This window comes from Vombatus ursinus, unplaced genomic scaffold (genome assembly GCF_900497805.2).
Source record: "Vombatus ursinus unplaced genomic scaffold, bare-nosed wombat genome assembly UNPS02014791.1, whole genome shotgun sequence".
Lineage (NCBI taxonomy): Eukaryota > Metazoa > Chordata > Mammalia > Diprotodontia > Vombatidae > Vombatus > Vombatus ursinus.
The window spans coordinates 5,042,853-5,064,898 of record NW_020954569.1 but is presented as its reverse complement, the minus strand read 5'-3'; the positions used below and the strand labels follow the sequence as shown (position 1 = coordinate 5,064,898).

The 22,046-nt window shown below is 37.9% G+C and overlaps 1 pseudogene; it reads right to left on the bottom strand.

The window, feature by feature from the left end:
* The window catches only part of LOC114048072, a 32,546-nt pseudogene extending 12,900 nt beyond the window's left edge, over positions 1–19,646 (bottom strand).
* Between the last annotated feature and the right edge of the window lie 2,400 nt (positions 19,647–22,046).

Sequence of the window (22,046 nt, the reverse complement as noted above, 5' to 3'; positions counted from 1 at the left end):
ACTGAGATAGAACTTTTAGAATTCAGAATCTGGACCTTGCTAAGTTCCCTCTCCCCACCCCCCACATACACACATTTCTTTCCTCACTTCCCTTCTTTTCTCCTTCCTTCCTTCTTTCTTTCTCTCCTTCTTTTGAATGAACTCTGCTCATTTGGGATTGGCAAAACAAAAGAAAACAAAAACCAAATTTATATATTCCTAGTTTCTCAGTCTTTATGAACTGGTTTCACAGGTGTATATGCCACCAACAAATTTCTCCTTCAGCCTAGTTCTTTCTTTTTTTTCTTTTTCCTTTTTTTAGTAGAGCCACCTGTAGGGATCCCAGTCCTAATTCCCTTTCAGGTGCTTTGCAAGCTATCACAGATGCAATTGAGAGTAACAATTTTCTTGTTAACACTGACTGTTTAGCATATTCTATTTATAAGAAAAAAAATACTTAAATAGCTGCCTTTTCCCTAGTGCCTAACTAAGTCTTTGCCTGGGAGTAAATGAGGAGATCTAGGAAGTACATTTATTCCCTAAGACTATGCAGGCCCAAAAGGGTTGGGAAGCTGGAATTGAGTCTAGCACCTGATTTTCCAAGAAAGGGGTTAATGAACAATTGAAGCAATAAAGTCAAAGGTTTAGCTAAACAATGCAGATGGCCACTGGATAAATTGGACCCAAAGTCCCTTTTTTTCTTAATTGATATAGGGCACAGCATGTTTTATTTGGGGGCAGAAGAGAAGGTTTCAGTTAACTCAAGTAATTTGCATTATTTTTGCTTCATTTTACCTGCCTAGACAGAACCTGAGCTTCTTGTGTCCTTGCTGCCAAAAAACGATGTCTTTAGTTGACATAAAGATTTCCCCGATTTTACTGATAGACTTTTTAAAAAGTGGAAACATTTGCTTACTCATTCCTCCAAAGGATTCTGTTTTTATTTCAAATAACTAAATTATTTTCTTTAATCAAGGAGGGCGGGGTACACAGAAAAAGTGCAGAGTTCCCCTGCCTGTATTAAGACTTGAACAACCTGGCTGCTTCCAGCAGTCTGTATCTGACTCAGATTTTGGGATAAGCAAGTCTTTGTCTTTTTAGCCACTGAGCAGGGTCTAGGCCTCAGTAGATCTTTAAAGTGAGTGACTCTGCCTCTGTTCCCTATCTTCTTTTCTCCTCCCTAAAGTAAGAATACTCTTTGAGCCTCTTCCTGGAGGGGTTGGGACTGTGTTGGTACCCTTCTCCCACCAGCAACATGGTGAATGCTCCCATAAGGCAATTAGAGCAGAAAGGCATATATAGTGAGCTTGATTCTAAGGCCCTAGCTGTCTTTTCTTTTTTGTGTTTCCTTTCCTGTACAGATGACTAGATATTGCTCTCCAAATGGGTACATCTAGATTTGGAGGCAATCTTGTGAGGTCAAAAGATCTACAGACCTTAGGTCCATTGGGTTCAAATGAATAGAGGTAGGGGAGTTTCTGTCTTGGAGAAGACAACCACTCACAAGAGAAGGAGTCCAAGCCCTGGCCTGGTTGGTCAGTAAACAAAGACTTTGAAGCAAGATAGTGCAGAATTGAGATGAAATGAAACAATGACTATTCATCAGTTCTGCCAAATACTGTATAATCTGAGGATGTTTAAGGTTCATCACCTTGATCACTGGGAAGAATGGGCTTAAATTGAGAAATTCCTTCATAGCATTGGTCCCACAACTTTGTCTAACTCTTCATGACCTCATGGACCATAGCATGCCAGGCCCTTTTCTCCTCCACTATCTCTTTCTTTTTTATTTAATTCCTGGGTAGACCATTTGCTAACAGATTAAATTCAGATGACAGACAAAACAAATTGACACTACAAATGGGAAAGCCTAAACTCAATTTCTCAGAAGGTTTTAGAATATTACATAGAGGAATCAAGAATCAAATTCATTCATTCATTAATTTATTCAACATTTATTAAGCATCTAACATATGGAATGGGCAGCTAGGTGGCTCAGTGGATCAAGCACTGGGCCTGGAGTCAGAAAGGCCTGAATTTAAATCTGGTCTCAGGCATTTACTAGCTATAATGCTGGGGAAGTCACTTAACCCTCAGTTGCCTCATATGTAAAATGAACTGGAGAAGGAAATGGCAAACCATTCCAATACTTTGCCAAGAAAACCCCAAATGGTGTCATGAAGAGTTGGACACGATTGAAAAACAACATATGGAATACTTTGTTTTAAGTACTAGGGTTGGAGTATATAAAGATAAATAAGACATGATTCCTAACCTCAAGGAGAATATTATCTAATAGGAAATGCTAAAACATGTGTCAAATGCAGTTGATGGAAGCTGACCTTGTCTCATTCTCCAGACCCCTGAATTGATTGAGGCTGACCGTACATTATCTCTCCCAACCACAGACCATTTTGTAAATGTTCTAAACTTTCACCTCTTTGGATTCCCAAGCTTCCTCTATGAACTTTCAGTAATTATGCAAAACAAATTACCTTGTGAAACCATGGAATGTCCCAACCCCCTTGCACCTACAGCCTCTCTCCCTTCACCCAAATACTTTATAAGGACCCCGTGTCCAGCTCCCTCTTTGACCTCGCCAGTACTTGCTGCTACATGGAACTTCACTAGCAACTCCTTGCCCCAACTAAAGATCATAAGTTTTGCCATGTTGGCTGCTTTTTCATTAATTCAGGTTGACACATGTACACAAATATAAGATAGAATATTATAAGTGCATAAAAACAGCTTTAAGTGCTCTGTGGAATATATGGGAAAAACCACTTGCAACTGAACTGAAAGGTAGCCTATTGGCAAGATTAGAAAGCAAGTGCATTTTATAGCCAATCAGAATTTCTAAACTTAAAAAAAATTCAGAGTTGGAAAGTACTATTTCTAGGATAGCAATTATAAGGTAAATAAGTATTACTAGGGTGAATGCAATATGGAGATTTGGTGCATTAAAAGCTTATTTTTTAAAAAAATAATGTTTAGGTATGTTTTCCAATCCTCATGTTTGATTTATTTTCTCTAAACTGAACTACCACCTCCCTTTGTATATGTCCTTAGGAATACTGTGTGTAGTTAAAACTAACCTCAAGGCACATTCATGTTGACTTCTCTGCTAAGGTTATTGCAAAATATTCACAAATCCATCAACTCATATGTCTTAGATGATTTCTTGGCATTTTCAGGTGACTAAGAGCATTATCCCAATTTAAAGCTGCAACCCCCTTCCCCCAAATGAATGGGAAGTGGGTGAGAGAAAACATACACCTAGTAGCACAAAATTAAAGCGTGCAACTCAGAGCTGTCCAGCAAAGGACGCAGAGTGCAGGGCAAATCATCATGTGAACTGTCCCCTACTGATGTGAACATGCTTAAATGAGAGAAATCAGATTGAAAGGCAAACTAAAGTCTAGAAGAAAAAGAAAGAAGCCACAAAATATATGACTGGAAATTAGGTAATAGAGAAAATGAATTCTTGCAATTTTTTTGCCTTGATGATTCATTTTTGATGGTCTTAGTGTCATCAGAACCCAAATCTATGAATAGGTAGATTAAGGTATGGTTTGATTGGGCCTCTTAGCTTATGCAGAGATGACTGAAGGTTATAATATGTGGATTGAGGGCATGAATATGAGATATTTTTTAATTACCAATTGGCAGATCCCTTCTTAAAAATTTAAAATACAAAGATTTTATTTTCTTTGGACAACCCTCTGAAATTAATGTAGAAACTTAAAGCATCCCCATCTCATACATACACTCACAAGTTGCCCTGAGAAGACTATTCCAGATTCAAGGTACTTCATGGAGATGCATCCATTTAAAATAATAGTTCACAAGCCCCCACCAATTTCTTTATCTTTACTAGTTAGTCAGAGGATACAATTAGTTCAAGGTAAAGATCTTTAATGAAATATCATAGTAAGAAAAGTAGCAATAAAAACATTTTACCCATAAGCCTGGGGTAGAGTTTCCCATAAATACCTAGGCCATCAATGAGAAGAGTGGACAGATATAAATATAACACAGACCAGAACATGAAAGTGAATGAAAATAGCTTGAAGTATTGTGAGACCAAATGTGGAATCATGTAGGCAACACACAATTAAAGGTACACATAAGGGAAACTCATGCCTCTGATACTGCAGGGCCACTGTTGTCTTTTGGTGAGGCTGTTCTCTGTTCTTACTTGGTCAGTGTGGATAGCAGTCATCTATGAAGTGTCATTCTGTCAGATATTGACCCTTGCTGCTTTCAAATAACTGCTAATCAAGGTGTCACCACAATTTCTTCCTTCTGTTTCACCATTAGACAAAAGAAGACATAAGAAATTCAAAGGAAACATAGCAGCAATCTTTGGGGTGACCAGAAATCCAAAGAGGACCAAATGAAGTTATTACCACCCCCTCCATTGGCTCTACCTACCTAAGAATGCACTGTTTATGAAAATGATGAAGAGGTTCTAGAATCACACTCAGTATGATGAGATGCTCATATAATCAGACAGGAACTGAGACTGAGTGAAAGAATAGTAGATTCTTGTCTTCCATCTTATGCTCACTCTGACGCATATACTCATTCAATGAGAGGGACAGAATTATCTCCATTACAGAAATCACTCTCTGTCCCTCTCTCCAATTTGTGTAAATGTGTATATGAGGTGATTCTGTTATATATACATTCACTTAAAGGTATATTTTCTAGTAGCATATTGCACACAAAAGTTGGGGTAGAGATCTAAAAAATGCATCCATAATCTAAATGTGAGTAAACTGAGAAATCTTTTACAATCAATTCTCAACTTTTGGGGTGGTAATGTTCCTAGAAAGCTGGATAAAAGTAAAAAATGGGAATGCTAATACATTGGACCTATGAGAAATAGGGGGTTAGGTTTCCCTAACCAACAAAACCTGTAATCTTTAACTAGAGACTGCTGAAAATACACTCTTCTACATACAATTCTTTCTAACAAAACATTAATTCTGATAATATGCACTTTTCCTAACACAGTAACCAAGAAATAGCCATAAAATTCAGAGGAGAGGAAAGGCAATGCCTTAGGGGACAGGTAAGGGGAGGAGGTGGGGGAGGTTCAGAAGAACCCTAAGGTTAAAAATGGAAAGGGGCAACAACTGCCTTCTTTAATCTCCAGCTCCTTAGTTGAACTGTTCTCAGATGCACGTGCCTGGGGGTAAGTCCACAACAGTTCTGAGGGCCTGTCCTCCCTTAGCTTCTGCAAGATTGGGGCAAGTTTGGACTTACTACAGGTTGGGGACATAATTGTAACACAAAATTTCAGTTTTAAAGGTTAAAATATGCAATGAATGAATGGGGAGCTCTTTAAAATGGTAGGATGAACAGTGGGGCACCTAGTGGGCACTTGCTTTCTAATTTTTTTCTGTGCTGCACATAGCTGCAAATATGTGTGGTTTCCAATGTGAAAGTGTAAATTATGTTATTAATAGAATCGTGAATATTTGAAAGCTAAATGCCCAAATGTTGAGGATTGACTGTACTTGCACCAATTTAATAATAGGAAGAAAAGTTTGCATTATTCATCTTCATCTGCAATGGTAACAGGGGAGCTGACTCCTCTTTGTGTGTGTGTTTGTTTGAGAAGCAAAGCCTAAGGACAATTAGAGGTAAACAAACAATGCTTAACTTGACTCAAGAAATTTATCTTTTTGTGAACTTTATATTACTTCTTGCACATTAAGTCATTGACAATTTTGTTGTTCAGTTGTTTTAGTCATGTCCAACTCTTCATGACCCTATTTGGAGTTTTCTTGGCAAAGATATGGGATTGGTTTGCCATTTCTTTTTCCACCTTATATTACACATGAGGAACTGAAGCAAACAGGATTAAGTGACTTGCCCAGGGTCACACAGCTAGTGTCTGAGGCCAGATTTGAACTCAGGAAGATGAATCTTCCTGACTCTAGGCCTAGCACTCTATCCACTGCACCATTTAGCTGCCTGTTATTGACAATACCTCCATTCTTTGAATTACCTGAAATTGTGATTCTTCTAAGATCAAAGTGTCCTATGATTCACAATTAAATTTTGGTGTTAAAAAAAAGATTAATTTTTGCCACAATGAGCATCTTTGATTTATTGAAAACAACTTTGAATTCACCAAATAAAATCCAGCCAAATACTTCTTAATATTAAAATTTTAGTCCAGTCCATTTTCCATCTTCAGTCCCCAACCAACGGGATACTTAGACTATAACAATGGATTAACTTAAAAGACTTCCAAAGAACTATTTATCATACTATGGCTATGTGTTCTTTATCTACATCTGCTGAACCACCTAGCTGCATCAAGTTTTAAGGGAACAATTTTTTTTTTTCTGAGACCAATCCCAATTTCTGTTTTTTTTCTCTGATAGGACATCACCTTGGTTTTTTTTTTAAACCTGATTTTCACTGCCTATTCTTTTTCTTCTTTTGACTTCATGTAGGCCTCAGATGACTTGTAGGACTTAGATGACTCAGGTCATTCTAAATTTGTTTGATTCTCCTTCCGGCTCAATACAACAGCTATGAGAAGATTGCTTCATTAACCAGGCAACCTACTTCTTACCTAACAGCTTTCTTCAAATTATGGTAGACACCATTGCTTCAGAAACCCTGGAGAGAGGGTCTTGTGTCCCTTATGGTACTTGAGACAAATTTTAAAATAGCCAATCATAATGGTTGCACAAACTGCTCCAACTACCAATATTGAAATATGGACTTAGGAAGGCTTTGAGAGAATTAATAATTCTTAATAGTTTTTGTTTCTCCAAAATGAAATAACACTGAAAAATAAAAAGCATCTTGTTGAAAATGAAATTTAACTAAAGGGTAAACTGAGACAAATCTCTGGGCAAGATAACATTTATTAGCAGGGGTATGTTGCTTGTCAATAGCTTGCCTCCATTTATGCCAAAGACCCTGAACAAAAGGACAGTTCCCCTTATATTGGCTTTGGAGAATAGAGAAAAAGAACAAAACAAGAAGAAATTTCCCTAGATGACATCATGGGATTGAGGGCAACATTATTGGTTACAAAGCTGAGGAATGGCAGAACATGATTGGTTGGAAGTTTGGTAATGAGGATTAGTCCCCAACCCCTTTTTCTCTCATGAGACTAAGAAGTGCTCATTGTCTGAGCCCAGGTATGAGATAGTGAGCTAGACATCTGGATAGCAAAACAGACATCCTTGAAGGATAGCTTGTTGAAATAAAGATATCAGTCCCAAACTCCCTTGTGTTCATGCATTCTCCAAGGTCAATTAAATTCCTTGAGGCAAGAAGAGCTAGATATTTAATCTTAACCCCTTTTAGGCTAGCTAAACTCTGAACTAAGTTCAGAGACAAAGAGTCATGACTTACGCAGTTACAGTACAAAAGCAGTTGCAGGATAAAATCAATTTTAAATATGATCAATAAGAAAATTATACAGAATCAATCTTAATCTTATCGCTCTTTAGCTCAGCTCATAAAATCAGGTTTTTCATTCATTAAAGAGAGTTTTAATGACACAAAAATTGATCATGGGTTAGCCCTCCTCATTCTCTCTACTTAACTGCCAAGGCAGAATTTCCCTGATAATCCATTTATCAATATACATATATTTACTAATTAATCAACTAGAATTTATCTAGCACTTAGTTCTTGACAATATTGTGTTAGAGGCTGTGAAGAATATAAAAGAAATATAAGAAATTAATCACTATCATCTAACACCTTTCAAATTTATAGGGTAGGTGGGAGGGACAAGATACAAAATAATTAGAGAATAGTATAAGACAATATATAAAGACCTGATTGTGGGAATAAGCATGATATATTTGAGGTATAGTGAGGAACCCAAGCATAAGGTTTATGTTGGGGAGTAGTGGGAAATATGGACAGTGAGTACAATGGAGTCAGATTGCATAGAACCTTCAAAACTGGTGGAGGAACTTATATAGAGAACTGGATCAAATTTACAAGAATAAAAGCCATTCTCCAATTGATAAATGGTTAAAGGATATGAATGGTAGTTTTCAGAGGAAGAAATCAAAGCTATCAATAGCTATGTGGAAAAAAAACAGTTCTAAATCATTAATAATTAGAAAAATGCAAATTAAAACAGGAACCATAATGGGAGGAACCATTTTACACCCATCAGATTGGCTAAAAATGACAAATGTTGAAGGGGACATGGGGAAATAAATACACTAACACACCATTGATGGAACTATGAATTAGTCCAACTATTCTAGAAAGCAATTTGGAACTATTAAAAAAACCCATTAAGCTGTACATTCCCTTTGATGCAGTGATACTGCTACAAGGTCTATACCCCAAAGAAACTGAATAAGGAGAAAAATGTCTATATATACAAGAATATTTGCAGTGGTTCTTTTTGTAGTAGTAAAGAATTGGAAACTAAAAGAATGCTTAATTGGGAAATGGATGAACAAGTTATGTGAATAAAATGGACTGACTGAGCTGTATCCTGAGGTGTTTTACTTTGGATTCGCCCCAGTACCACAAGCATGTAAGATAGGTTGAACCCTTAACCCAGAAAGAGGACAGGCATATTCTCATTGTAGGATGGGATATGGGATGTGCTTGAGTTGTAATGCACAGAATCCAGTTCACTGAATTCCAACCATTCAGAGAAAGATCTCGGAGGACTGCTCTTTTTATAATGGAAGATCTCAGAAAACATCTCAAAGATATTCTGTTGCTATAAGAAATAATGAATAGAATGGTTTCATAAAAAAACTGGGAAGACTTGTATGAACTGATGCAAAGTAAAGTGACCATAATCAGGAAAATAATGTAGACAGTAATAGAGGCTTTCATCTGTCCATCTGGATTTTTATATTTGAATGAATTCCCTAATGCATCTTGGGGCACTGGCTGCTTCCGAAGGATGAACTATCTGGAAGTATTAGTGTACCTTGATGACATCATTGTCCTTGGTAAGACGCTGGAGAACTATGAGGAGAGACAGCTTGTCTGGAACTGTCAACTGACAAATGCCAACTTTTCAGAGCTCTGTTAAGTATGTGGTTCACATTCTTTCCCAACAAGGTTTGACTTAGAAAAAAGTAGAAACATTTATCAAGTGGCCACACAGCTCAAATCTGTGACAGAAAAAAAAGATGTTGTGATGCTAGAGTTGGTGTCAAGACTTTGAACAAGGAGATAGAGTCATATTTGAGTCCCTTTGTATTTAAGGGACTCACAAGTTAGTTGAGTGGGGAAAAGCTAGCCCATAGAAAGGATTTTTTTTTGAAAGTTATTAAGAGGCTATGAAACATGCCTGTTTACAAAGTAGTCCCAGAGAACAGAGGAAGTCCTATTAGGACTATTCACCACTACTCCTATTGCCTGTTGGAGAGTTAGTTGGATTTTTTAATAAGCAAGTGGGAAAAAACTGAAGGATGCTCAACTAGCCAAAGGCTGAGAAAAAGACTGTCCACAAACACTTTCTGACTCAGAGATAGGTACTAGAAAGTGATGCATTCATTCAGCGAAGAAGATCATGTGTCATTACAAAGCAAGAGAACTACACCTAGAAGCAAATCCTTCCCTGACCAAAACTGCTATAGAAACTCCTTGGGTACAGATTCAACCCTCACAGCAGAAATATTCTGGTAGTCAACCTTATATAGACAAAGTGTAGATACACAACTCTATAATGATCCTGATGGTCAGCCAACACCAACTACTTTGGCATAAGAATGGAAAGCTCAGTCAATGAAAGAACTAGGCCTATTAGACTAGACTAAGCTATGATCTACAGTTATATTAAGCATCCAGATATAATTACACATATATCTAGGTGATAATACTAGAGAGCACTCATGTGAAATGTATGTAATTGCATGTAACTACATACCTTTATTGCTTGTACAGGTGAATTACTGTGTGTTTCAATATTCTTGTTTCTTATTTTGCTGTTATTTTCATTTGACTATGTTTTATGTTACATTAACTCTATAGCAATGTCAATTAATTGTTTTACATATACTCTACTGCTTACAGTTAAGTTATATTTTATCTATAAACCTATTGTGTTATCATGGCAGGTAGCAAACTTTGTTTTGTTAGCCATGATTTTTGATGTATACTATGGCTACACATGTACTTTTTGAATGTGCAAGTGTTGTATCTTCTACGTACTTAGGTATGTTAAAACTGTAGTATCTCCCAGGTAAAGCTCTATACAGTGCTATGTCTACTGCACATATTATTGAGGTGCATTTGTTTTATTTTAGTTTCAATGATAGCAAAGATTGGTTACCTGTGATTCAAGGAAAATCACCCTTATTTTAAAGTGCTGAAATTTATATTTATACTGTATAGTTACAGGTTTAAGACTTGTTTCCACTAATGTTTGAAAGGGACTGCAAAGAATTTTGGCCCAGGGGAGGAATGTAATCTGAGCCCTAAAGGCCAGTTGTATGGGCCTCTCTTCTTATTGGTAAATATTATTGTCATGTACTTGCATGAGGGTCAGGCCAGGGTTAGTAAGAGCAAGAGAGAAGAAATATCTCCTCTCTTCAGGTTCTTTTGGCCTTCAGGTTTGAGAAAGAAGACGCTAGATGCCAATTTATCTTTTGATCACTGAAGGAAGAGAAAGTCCGTGAAGAAGTTGACTACAGAGGAGCTACCAGTCTCTATCATTCTTCCACCCCCAGCTTCTTACACTAGAGACTCTGGGGAATTTTCCCCTTGGGTGAAATCCAGGACTCTCTCTTTTGATTAAGCTGAGATATCTTGCTCCTAATAGGAGAGCTCTTTCACTTTGTATTGTCTGATATATATTCTTATATTATTATTATTATTTTAAATCTATATTGCTATCAACTTGGATAAATAGGTTCCTTTGTTATTTTCTCTGTGTGTTCATTGTGGAACTGGTATTTGGTGGAAAGGGAGTCAAGCCTTATATATAAACTTAGAGTATCCCTTTCCCCATTAATGAATAGTAATTAGAAGTTTAGCTTTAACCTAAAGATTATATCCCCTAGACTAATAAAATTTAAGGGAGCATATAGATATAATTCTTGAGCAAAGCACTGTAGTCAGACTTTGGCTCCAACTTCCTGCTTCCTGGCAGATATCAAAGTCTCCCTTAGGAAAAGGTGGAGAAAAGATATGTCTTATACTTACCTCCCTTCTAACCACACATGAGACAGCCACACTACAAATATATTTATAAGTTTAATTCAAGCTCACTTGGTTAATAACCTATTCTGTTCTCTTTTTGAAAATCAAGACAGAATTTGCTCTCCTCTGTCTCTGTGATATGTTGCCTATTCTCTACAATCTTTTAAAGATCAAATAGTGAGGAACTTTAATCTTACCCTCTCAGAACTAAGTAAATCTAACAAAAAAAAGAAATAAGAAAGAACTCAAGAAATAAATAGAATTTTAGATAAGCTAGATATGATAGATATCTGGAAGGAATTGAATGGGAATGGAAAAGAATACACCTTTTTCTCAGTGGTTCATGGTACCTGAACAAAGATTGACCATATAAAAGGATATAAAAATTTTATAGTTATAAGCAGAAAATCATATATTAAAAGTATCCTTTTCAGATCACAATGCAATAAAAATTATATTTAATAAGGGATCATGGAACATAGATTAAAAACTAATTGGAGATTAAAAAACCTAATCATTTTTTTTGTATTTTTTTTTTTAGGCTGATGAGGTTAAGTGACTTGCCCAGAATCACACAGCTAGTAAGTGGCAAGTGTTTGGTCTGAGGCGGATTTGAAATCAGGTCCTTTTCTGACTTCCGGGCCGGTGCTCTATCCACCGTGCCACCTAGCTGCCCCCTAAAAAACCTAATCTTAAAGAATGAGTGGGTTAAAGAACAAATTATGGAAACAATCAATGTTTTCATTAAAGAGAATGACAATAATTACACAACACATCAAAACCTATGGCAGCAAAAGCAGTAATGAAAGGAAAATTAATATCTCTTAAATGCTTACATCAATAAAAAGAGAAAGAACAAACCAATGGATTGTCTTTTTGCAGACAATATGATGATATGTGTGGAAAATTCCAAAGACTCAACTAAAAAGTAAGTTGAAGCAATCAATAATTTTAGGAAAGTAGCAGGATATAAAGCAAAATTCACATAAATCATCAGCATTCCTACACATCACAAACACAACCCTACAAGAAGAGATAGTAATAGGTATACTCCATTTAAAATAATTCTAGTCAGTACAAAATACCTGGGAATATACTTGCCAAAACAAACCCAGGAATTATATGAACAAAATTATATAAAAACACTTTTTATACAAATAAAATGAGATATAAATAATTGGAGTAATATTTATTGTTCATGAGTAGGCAGGGTCAATATAATTAAAATGACAATTTTACCTAAACTAATTTATATATTTAATGCCTTCTCAAGTAAATTACTAAGAAGTATTTGGCTGACTTAGAAAAAAAATAATAAAATTCATTCGGAAGAACAAAAAGTTAAGAATATAAAAGGAACTAATGGAAAAAATATATAAGGAAAGGAGTACCAGATCTTAAACTATATTATAAGACAGTAATTATCAAAACTATTCAGTATTGGCTAATAAATAGAAAAGTAGATCAATGGAACAGAGCAGAAGTACAATTTACAGTGGCAAATGAGTATAGTAACCTTGCATTTGACAAGTATAAAGGCAAGGTTTGGAGATAAGAATTCATTATTTGGTAAAAATTGTTGGGAAAATGGAAAGCAGTCTGGCAGAAAATGAGTATAGACCAGTATCTTACACCATTTATCAAGATAAGGTTAAAATGGATACATGACCAAGATATGCAGAGAATATTACAAGAAATTTGAAGAACATGGAACATACTGCCTATCAGACTTATGGATAGTTGAATGATTTATGAATAAATAAGAGATAAGGAGCAGTGTGGGGTATAAAATGGATAATTTGATTACATTAAATTACAAAGGCTTTATACAAATAAAACAATTGTCACCAAGATCAGCAGGAAGGCAAAAAATTGGGGGGAGGGGGATTTTATAAACAGTTTCTCAAATAAAGGTCTCATATCTGAAATATATAAAGAACTTTGTAAAACCTATAAAAAATATGAGTCATTCCCCCAAATGATAAATGGTCAAAGGATATGAACAGGCAGTTTTCCATTGAAGAAATCAAAACAATCTATAGTCATATGAAAAAATGCTCTAAATCATTATTGATTAGAAAAATGCAAATTAAATCAACCTTGAGATACCATTTTAGACCTATGAGGTTGGCTAAAATGATTGAAGGGGAAAGTGAAAAATGTTAGCGGGGACATGAAAAAATTGGGACACTAATTCACTCCTGGCAGAACTGTGAACTGATCCAACAGTTTTGAAGAGGAATCTGGAATTATACCCAAAGAGTTATTAAACTACCTATGCCCTTTGACCTAGCAATACCACTACTTGGTCTATTTCCAAAGATGATTAGGGAAAAAGGAAAAGAACTTACATATTCTAAAATGTTTATAGCAGCTCTCATTGTGGTAGCAAAGAAATGGAAATTGCAGGGATGCCCATCAATTGGGGAATGACTGAACAAGTTGTGGTATATAATTGTGATGGAATACTATCGTGCTATAAGGAATAGTGAACTCATTGATTTTAGAAAAACATGGAAAGATTTGCATGAAATAATGAAGAGGGAAATGAGTAGAATATTGTATACAGAAACAACAATATTGTATTAAGAATAGCTTTGGGGGCCAGCTAGGTGGCACAGTGGATAGAGCACCAGCCCTGGAGTCAGGAGGACCTAAGTTCAAATACAGCCTCAGACACATAATACATCCTAGCTGTGTGACTGTGGACAAGTCACTTAACCCCAATTGCCTCACTAAAAAAACAAAACAAAACAAAACAAAAACAAAAACAAGTGAACAAAAAAAGAATAACTTTGAATTGCCCCACCACCCAACCTCTGACTATTTTGTAAATTCTCAATTCTCCACCCCTTTTCCACCCTCTTAACCCCCTCCCCCCCATTCCCAAGTTGTCTTTATGAACTTTTGGTTGTTATGCAAAACAACTTACCTTGTGAAATGTCCCAACCCCCTCTTACCTGTAGCTGGGCTGTTCCAAGAATTGTATCCCTCTCCCTCTGCTCTAATAGTCTATAAGAACCCCACACCAACCCCCTTCTTGGGCATCGCAACACTTGTTGCTGTACAGCACCTGCAACTACAACTCCCTTGCCTCAACTAAAGATCATAATTTTTGCTATCTTGTCTGTCTTCTCTTTAATACACACGGACACTTCTATTCCTATTTTTTGATCTTTCTCTTTTCCCACATTCTTATACTCACCTAATGTGTGTAAGCCCAGTCCCAAATCCCATTGGTATGGGACTCCCTCCTGGTAGGTAAAGGTGAATTCCCTGTGCAGCATTTGCATAATAACAGGATGAAGCCAAACCAGGATAAGCTTCTTACCCCTCCAAAAAACTCCAACAGAACAAAATAAAAATTACATTGAAAAAATTCTACAATATAACCAGTAAGAAACAATTGTCTACAGCTTGTAAAAAAATTCCACTTCTTTTGAAGAAAAAGAAAATAAAAATTGAAATAAAAAATGTTTTCCAGAATGGGAAGACAAAATACTGCTTTCAAAACAAAACAAAACAAAACTTGAAACTTCCTAAAACACTTCCCAAACCTTATAGTGCTTGCCTGAGACAATGCCCATTCAATCTTTAAGGGTTAGGTAAGAATTGAGACAAAAGGAGATAGCCTTAGGATCATTACCACAAAAAAAAAAAAAAAGTTTTTTCTGGGTGGGAAATACCCTCTCTCCAAGTTTCTTACACACAAGCCCAAAAAATGTTAGCTTACACACAGAAGATGTAAACCATACTGTTAGTAGAAAACGATTCTTATTTGCACTTATTCCAGGTCAGCAGAAGTTTAAACAAAATAAAAACAATGAGCCTTATAGAATAGATAGATCTGGAGCTTTTCTTGGCCATTCAATAAAAGCCTGAGACAATTTGGGTTTAAGTAGTCTCTTTTAGAACACAATGGGTTGTCTGATCGTGAAAAAATTTACTGAAGAACCACAAAAAGGACAGAGAAAAAAAATTCCAAGATCCTAGAGTCAATTTCCTCAAAGGTTATGCTCATCCCAATATTTTTGTATGTTCAGAACATTTCATCCTACAAGCAAGCTTTATAACATAGCAAGTTTTATAAACCAGGATTTATCAAGCTCCTGTTATAAGATATCTCCTGAGGGTCTTATGAAATGTTAGGAACCTCTTTGGGTGTGTTCTTCCATACACTCATTATTCTCAGGGACTGGGGAAACACACTATTCAGAAAACTGGCCTAAATTATATCTCTTGATGCTTTGGGTTCAAGAGAATCCCTTATAGGGGATAAAGCTGTTTAAAGTTATGTTGACAGGGTTACCAATTGTTTCCAGCCCTGCTTATCAAAGAGTGTTGGAGGAGGCTCTTGGGAGGAAGGAGACACTAGGTTTGCAGTTTTTGTTTCACCTGCTCTTTGTCAGGTACCCCTACCTACAAATTTGTCATGTTCTTGCTATCCTGGGGAGGAGCTGAGATTCTAGGGCCCCACCTCTTTTGGTGAGGTGGACCTATCTGGATTTTTTAAAGTTACCTATAAAAGTTGTCCCAATCTTGAAGCCATTGCTGATCTTCAGTGTTTAGCCCTCAATGTGTTGCTACCCTGACATGCTTATAATAAAATCCTTTTAATTCTCTTGTCCTGAGTTTTGCCTTGTTAATCAGGGTGAAAGCCCAAACAAAGAATTTTTCTTTCAGAAAGCACCTAAGTTGAAAAGATACCATAGCATGGTAAAACATGAAAGGAAAGGGGAGGAAAGAGTCCCTTAAGAATATACAGGAGGGAGAGACATAGCTACTGCAGGTCTTTTACTGTGGGGCCCTTTTCTCCAGTCAGTTTTAAACAATCAAGTATTTACTTCAAATTATCAGACAAGTCCACACCCATATTTTTGATTGGATAAGTAAGGAATGATGGATGATATGGGAATGAGGAAAGCAGTATGCAGAGGCAGCAATGAAGATCAGTCAAGATTTCCAAATTTTGTATATATGCTGTGAGGGCCAGGGCATTCCACAAATTGCATTTGAGTTTCTTCATTGAATTATTCTCCAAGAGTGAATTATTCCATCTTCCTCAGTGCTGAGAAGAAGCAGCAAACTGTTGAAAGAAAAAATTCTTTGTTTGGATTTTCACCTTGATTAACAAGACAAAACTCAGGACAAAGAGAATTAAAAGGAGTTTATTATACATAGGTGTAGGGAGCAACATGTGGATTGGCTTGATGAGGTGAGGCAGACAGGAGGATTTGAGGAAGACAGAGCAAACAGGATGCAGGATGTGAGATAAGATGCAGGATGTGACCAGCCAGAAAATTGATCAAAGGCTCTACTCCACCTGGGAGGCAGAGCACAGGCGAGAGGATCTCAGTCTTGCTTCCCATAGGAGGCAAAGGCAATTGGCCACGTTAAAGGTTTGGTTTAAATAAAATTTTATGGAATAGGGGTAGAAGGAGGTCTACTCCAGGATATCACTTAGTCCATACAGATAAGCAAAGAGAATAGGGAAGGGGAGGGGAAGAGCTATCAGTTTAATTGGTGGTGCTTTGTGAAAGCACATAGGTAAATCTATGGTGGGGGTTTTACTGCATAGTCTTCTTTGATCAAGCCAATTCACATGAGGAAGAACAGAGAATAGCCAGGATTGTGAGACACTTGGGGTCAGATCACGTTGAGCAACTCTTGAAACAATGTGCACTATTTAGCCTAAAGAAGGTGAAGTATTTGAGGGAGAACATGATAACTGTCTTCAAATATTTCAAAGGATGTAATGTAGACCTCTTGTTTTTCTTATTCCTGGAAGGAAGAACAAGGAGCAATGGGTGGAAATTGAGAAGAGGTGGTGGAAAACACTTTATTATGTTGTTTGGAAAACTTATTAATTATTATAACATTTAAATATAAGTAGACTGTTTGAACCCAGAATTTCACCTGACCCCAGTAACTCTCCAGAAATGCCAGAGATGACTACAAGGAATTTTGTGTTTCTCCAGTCCCTGGATCCACTCAAAAGTAAACTCAGATGGACTTGGAGAAAATCAACAACTCTGAAGCCAATTAAGCTTACACCAGCCTTGAAGCAGACCCTGAACCATTTGATGGTTTATGGACCTTCAAGAGACATCCTTATTTTCAGAGACTCCCCAAGCTGTTGATTATGGGTCTTTCAGTCCCATTATGTCTTATGGTTTTTGGAGACATCCCCTTATCTTATTGTTTGTGCTCAAGCCTTGAACTGTCAGGACTGTTTATTACCCAGAATGCCTTCTGATTTGTGTATGAAAGGGCCACAGCTCTGACACCTGGAATTCGTCACTTCTCCTGTTTCCTGTTATCTCCCCTTCCCCTTAGGAATAGGATTCTCTACCTCATTCATTTCTAGGACCTGCCCAATTTCTGCCTTTCTCCCCAATTCCCTGACTTCGTTTGTTTGAAAAGTATAAATACCTTACCTTTTCCAGCTCCCTTTCAAACAGATGTGGACATTGTCTCAAGCTCCTTTTCAGGAAGTAAATGCATTTATAATCTTGGCAAAATGTGATTAGACTGGCTCATTCCAGGTCTCCTTTGTTGTTGTTGTTGTTGTTGTTGTTGACCTGGGGTTTCTCCCATTTTAGCAGTTCACAGGGTTTTGTTATTGTTTTTGTTTTTTTAAATTTAACAATGTAAATCTTCCAGAGCCTGGCAGAGAGGGAGGCACACCTTTCTGGCTCATTCTTCTCTACCAAATTACTTAATAAATTTCTTTCTAAAACGATTTCAGATTTTGGGGTTTGTTCTCCTGAACAATGAGGCAAATTTCAATTTGACCCAAGAAAAACCTTCTTAAAATTAGAGCTGTCCATAAAAGTAATAGTCTGTGTTCTTCTCACTAGTCTTCAAGGAAAAGCTGAGTGACCACTTGCCAGGAATGCTGTTGAAGGGCTCCTTATTGTAGAAGCTGACCTCTGAGGTCTCTTTCAACCCTAAGAATCTGTGATTCTGTGACAATTTTGTTATCTGCTTAATGCTTTTGTATATTAGCAATGCTTCTTGGTGTGGATATGTATATATTCTTTTTCGTGAGTTGTGAAGTCTCTTGATTGAATTGCAATTTGTCTGGGGAGGAAAAAACTCAGGATTACTGAGGGCTTCTGAGTATTAATTGGGGGTAGACTGAACTCAAAGCTAGAATAATTCTCTGGACAGCAGTTCAAGCTCATAAGAAAAGACTGTATAAAATATGTTTCTAATCTTCAATCAATTAAATGAATATTAAGATTTACTGTATGATAAGCTTTGTTCTAGGGAGATATAAAGATAAACAAGACACAATCCTTGCTTTCAATTGACTTTAAAATCTAACAATTTATAATCCATTTAAGAAGATAAGACATATACAGGAATTAGTTGAATAATAATACAAGACTATGTGATTAGGTACAAAATAAGTAAAGGTAAAAAACATTAAATCTTTGGTGAATAGAAGAATTAGATAAAGCCTCATGATTTCTTTGAGTAGTGGAATGACATGAGGGAATTAGAATTTCTTTCTTTCTTTTTCTTTTTTTTCAGATCATCCTGGCTGCAGTGATTAGTATGAATTAGAAGGGACAGCTGGAAAAAACTAGAATCAGGGAAGCTAGTTAGAAGGCTAATTGCAACAATCCAGGCATGAGATATTGAGGGCTGGTACCATGGTGGTGATGGTGGTGATTATGTAGATTGGAGATAGGGAATAGAAAGAAAGAAAAAAAAAATTGAAAGAAATTTCAAAGGAAAGTTTGGTAATGACTAGATGACCTTTAAGTCCCCTCACAGCTTTAATTGCCAAATCTGATGGCCTTTTCTCAGTCTTCATTCTTCTTGACCTTTTGGCTGCATCTGACACTACTGATCATCCTTTCCTCAAGACTTTGTTCTGGGACCATTTCTCTTTCTACACTTTTCTTTGGGCAACTTTATCATCTCCTATGGGTTCAGTTATTGTTTCTCTGTAGATGGCATACACATATATATATATATATATACATACATACCTCCATACATACATGACACAGGAATTGTCACGGGGCTGCGCCCTGCCTATTGGAGTCCTGGCTTCCAAGCAGGAAGTTGAGGGTCACAGTCTGTTGTGTGAAAGCAAGGAAGTCTTAACTGACCTCTCCTCTGTGGACACGCAGCAACCATTGCTGGTTCAGCTCTCCTCTGAATGGCTAAGCGTTCCCGTGCACATCCTGTTCATGACCCTGACACGAGGCATGCATGCTATGAGGGGATCTACTGACTGGCTGGAGGGCTCTGATCATGTAATCCCAAGGTGCCTTGAGGGCTATAAAGGTCACACCCAGCTTACAATAAACAGGAGCTTCTTCCACCTTGCTGTCTCCCGTCTCATCCGTGGGTCTCTGGGTTAATAAGCACTGAGCTGGTCTCATGCTCTCCACTGCAGCGGCCACGACAACTGGCGCCCAACGTGGGGCAGATCGATGACAGGCCTGACAGATACCCCACGGGCAGAGTCTAAACTTCATGAATAGCGCGTCAGCAAGCTTCGAGCTTTCAGCCCGACGGAATCGGGTCTCCAAGACGTTTCCCATCCTTGGGGGGCAGAGAAGGTAAAGGGTTTGCTTTACATAATGGGGCAAAATATAGGGCTTTTCCTTCCCACAGATGAGGAGAATTACGCCAGAGCTTTATATAGGGTAGCGAAGAATGAGGGAATAACGATACACCTAAAAGATCTTAGAAAATTTGTGAGGTTGGCTTTTCAGGTATCCCCCTGGGTCCCGGAACAGGGTTGCTTTGAGCCAGGGAGATGGAAGATTTTTGGGGAGCAGCTAACCTCGTATGATGGTACTTGCCCTGGAAAAGTTAGGCTTTTAGACTACACCATCTACAATCTTGTAAAAACAGATTCTGACGAATCAAAAGCAGAGAAGTCCAGTGTTTTCCAGTCTGTACTCAGACAGGTTCCTCCCTCCCTTCCCCCTCTGCGAGTAGACCTTGCTCTCCCAAACTAAGAAAGGATCTCGCACATCTCCCTCCCTGGCCACCCCCAGGACACTATTCAAACTTGTATCCCAACTTGGGGGAGTTAGAAGACACTTTAAGAAACTTGGTAGTGACCCCTCCCGAGAATCGGGGATTGTGGGAGCAGGATAGTAAGGAATTTCCACCGACAAGAGCAAAAGAATTTCTTGCTGCGCCACAGACTTTGGGAAGTGGGTGTGGCCACCTTGGCGCACATAACAAAGTCCAGTGGTGAAGAATCACCATTACAAAAGGGCATTAGAGAAGCAAAAGAAAAGGGTGAGGATGTTAGTGAATGGGATATTGGCCTCTCTCCGGTCATTGAAGAACCTGATTCCTTTAACCCAGGCCAGGTAAGGAGGAGGCATGAAAGTATTCCTTTTAAAACCTTGCTGCAATTAAAACAAGCAGTTGCCCAATATGGACTTACTTCACCTTTTGTAATGTATCAATTAGAGGTTATCTCTAGCTCTATTTTGTGTCCAAATGATTGGAAGGCAATAGCCCATGCAGTTCTGACGCCTGGAGCTGCTGTCTTGTGGATGGCTGAATTTGTAGATCAGTGCCATATGGTTTCATACCAATTGGCACCTGGACCCCAAGGAAAAGCCCTCTTTGAACAGATGAGTGGCACAGGGGATTTTGCTACTACTGCCCACAGCTAGGATATGCTGAGGAGGGCTATCATAGAATTGCAGTACAAGCTAGAAAAGCTTGGTCTAGGATACCAGAAAAGGGGCAGGCAAAGGAATCTATGACTGCTGCCTGGCAGAGACCTACTGAGACTTTTGTTGATTTTGTGGCTAGAATTCAGGAACTAGTCTCAGGAACAATGGGAGAAGTAGAAGGGACTGAAATAGTCATAAAATCACTACTTAGAGAAAACTGCAATGAAGACTGTAAGAAAGCCATGCTAGGTTTGCCTAGGGACGCTACCTTACAGGAAATGATAAGGAGATGTGAAAAGGTAGGGACTCAGTGTTTCCACTTTGAGTTAATGAATCAATTTTTAGCAGAGCATAAGTCAGGGGAAAAAACAGGGAAAACATGCTATCAATGTGGGAGAGAAGGGCACTTTAAGAAAGAAGGGCACTTTAAGAAAGAAGGGCACTTTAAGAAAGACTGCAAGTCAAACAAAAGATGCCCTGCCATACCCTGTCCAAAATGCAAGAATCTAGGGCACTGGGCCTCTGAATGCAGATCGGGAAATGGGCGCAGGGGCTCTGCGGGAGCCCTGAATACTTGTCCCATGGGAATGACAGTACAGGAATCAAACCCTCTCCCAAACGAATGGGGAAAGAAATACATGACTCTAGCTGCCCAAGAAAAACAATTCGAGTATTGAAACTGAGAAGCTTAGATAATTTTAGACTGCCACCCCATGCTGTCTGTAACGTTCCACTCATGGACCAACAGGAATTAGGGCCAGAATTTTCCTTGATTACCATATCACCCCCAGATCAGCACTACTCACGTGCAGTCCCAGTTATTCAAATGTATAAGGGTTCCCTCTCTCACCTCACCATGATTAACACTAACAATGATGATACCTATATAGAAAGGGGACAGTGCGTGGCTCAAGCCATTGCCATCACTGCAGAATTCCACATAGAAGATCCTACCCTAATAAAAGGCCCACAGACAGGCTGGAGGTCAGGAGCATTTTTTACACAAGCTGTCTCTATGGACCATCCCCTATGTACTATAAGTGTAGAGAAACAGAAATTTACAGGGTTAATTGATACTGGGGCTGATAAATCAGTATTCCCTGCAGACCAGTGGCCACATTGGTGGCCTAAGGAATTGGCTTACACCTTTCTACGAGGTATAGGAGGCAATCAAGAAACAGAAATCTCTACACGTCCCCTCACATGGGAAAAGGACAATAAAAGTGGCAAGTT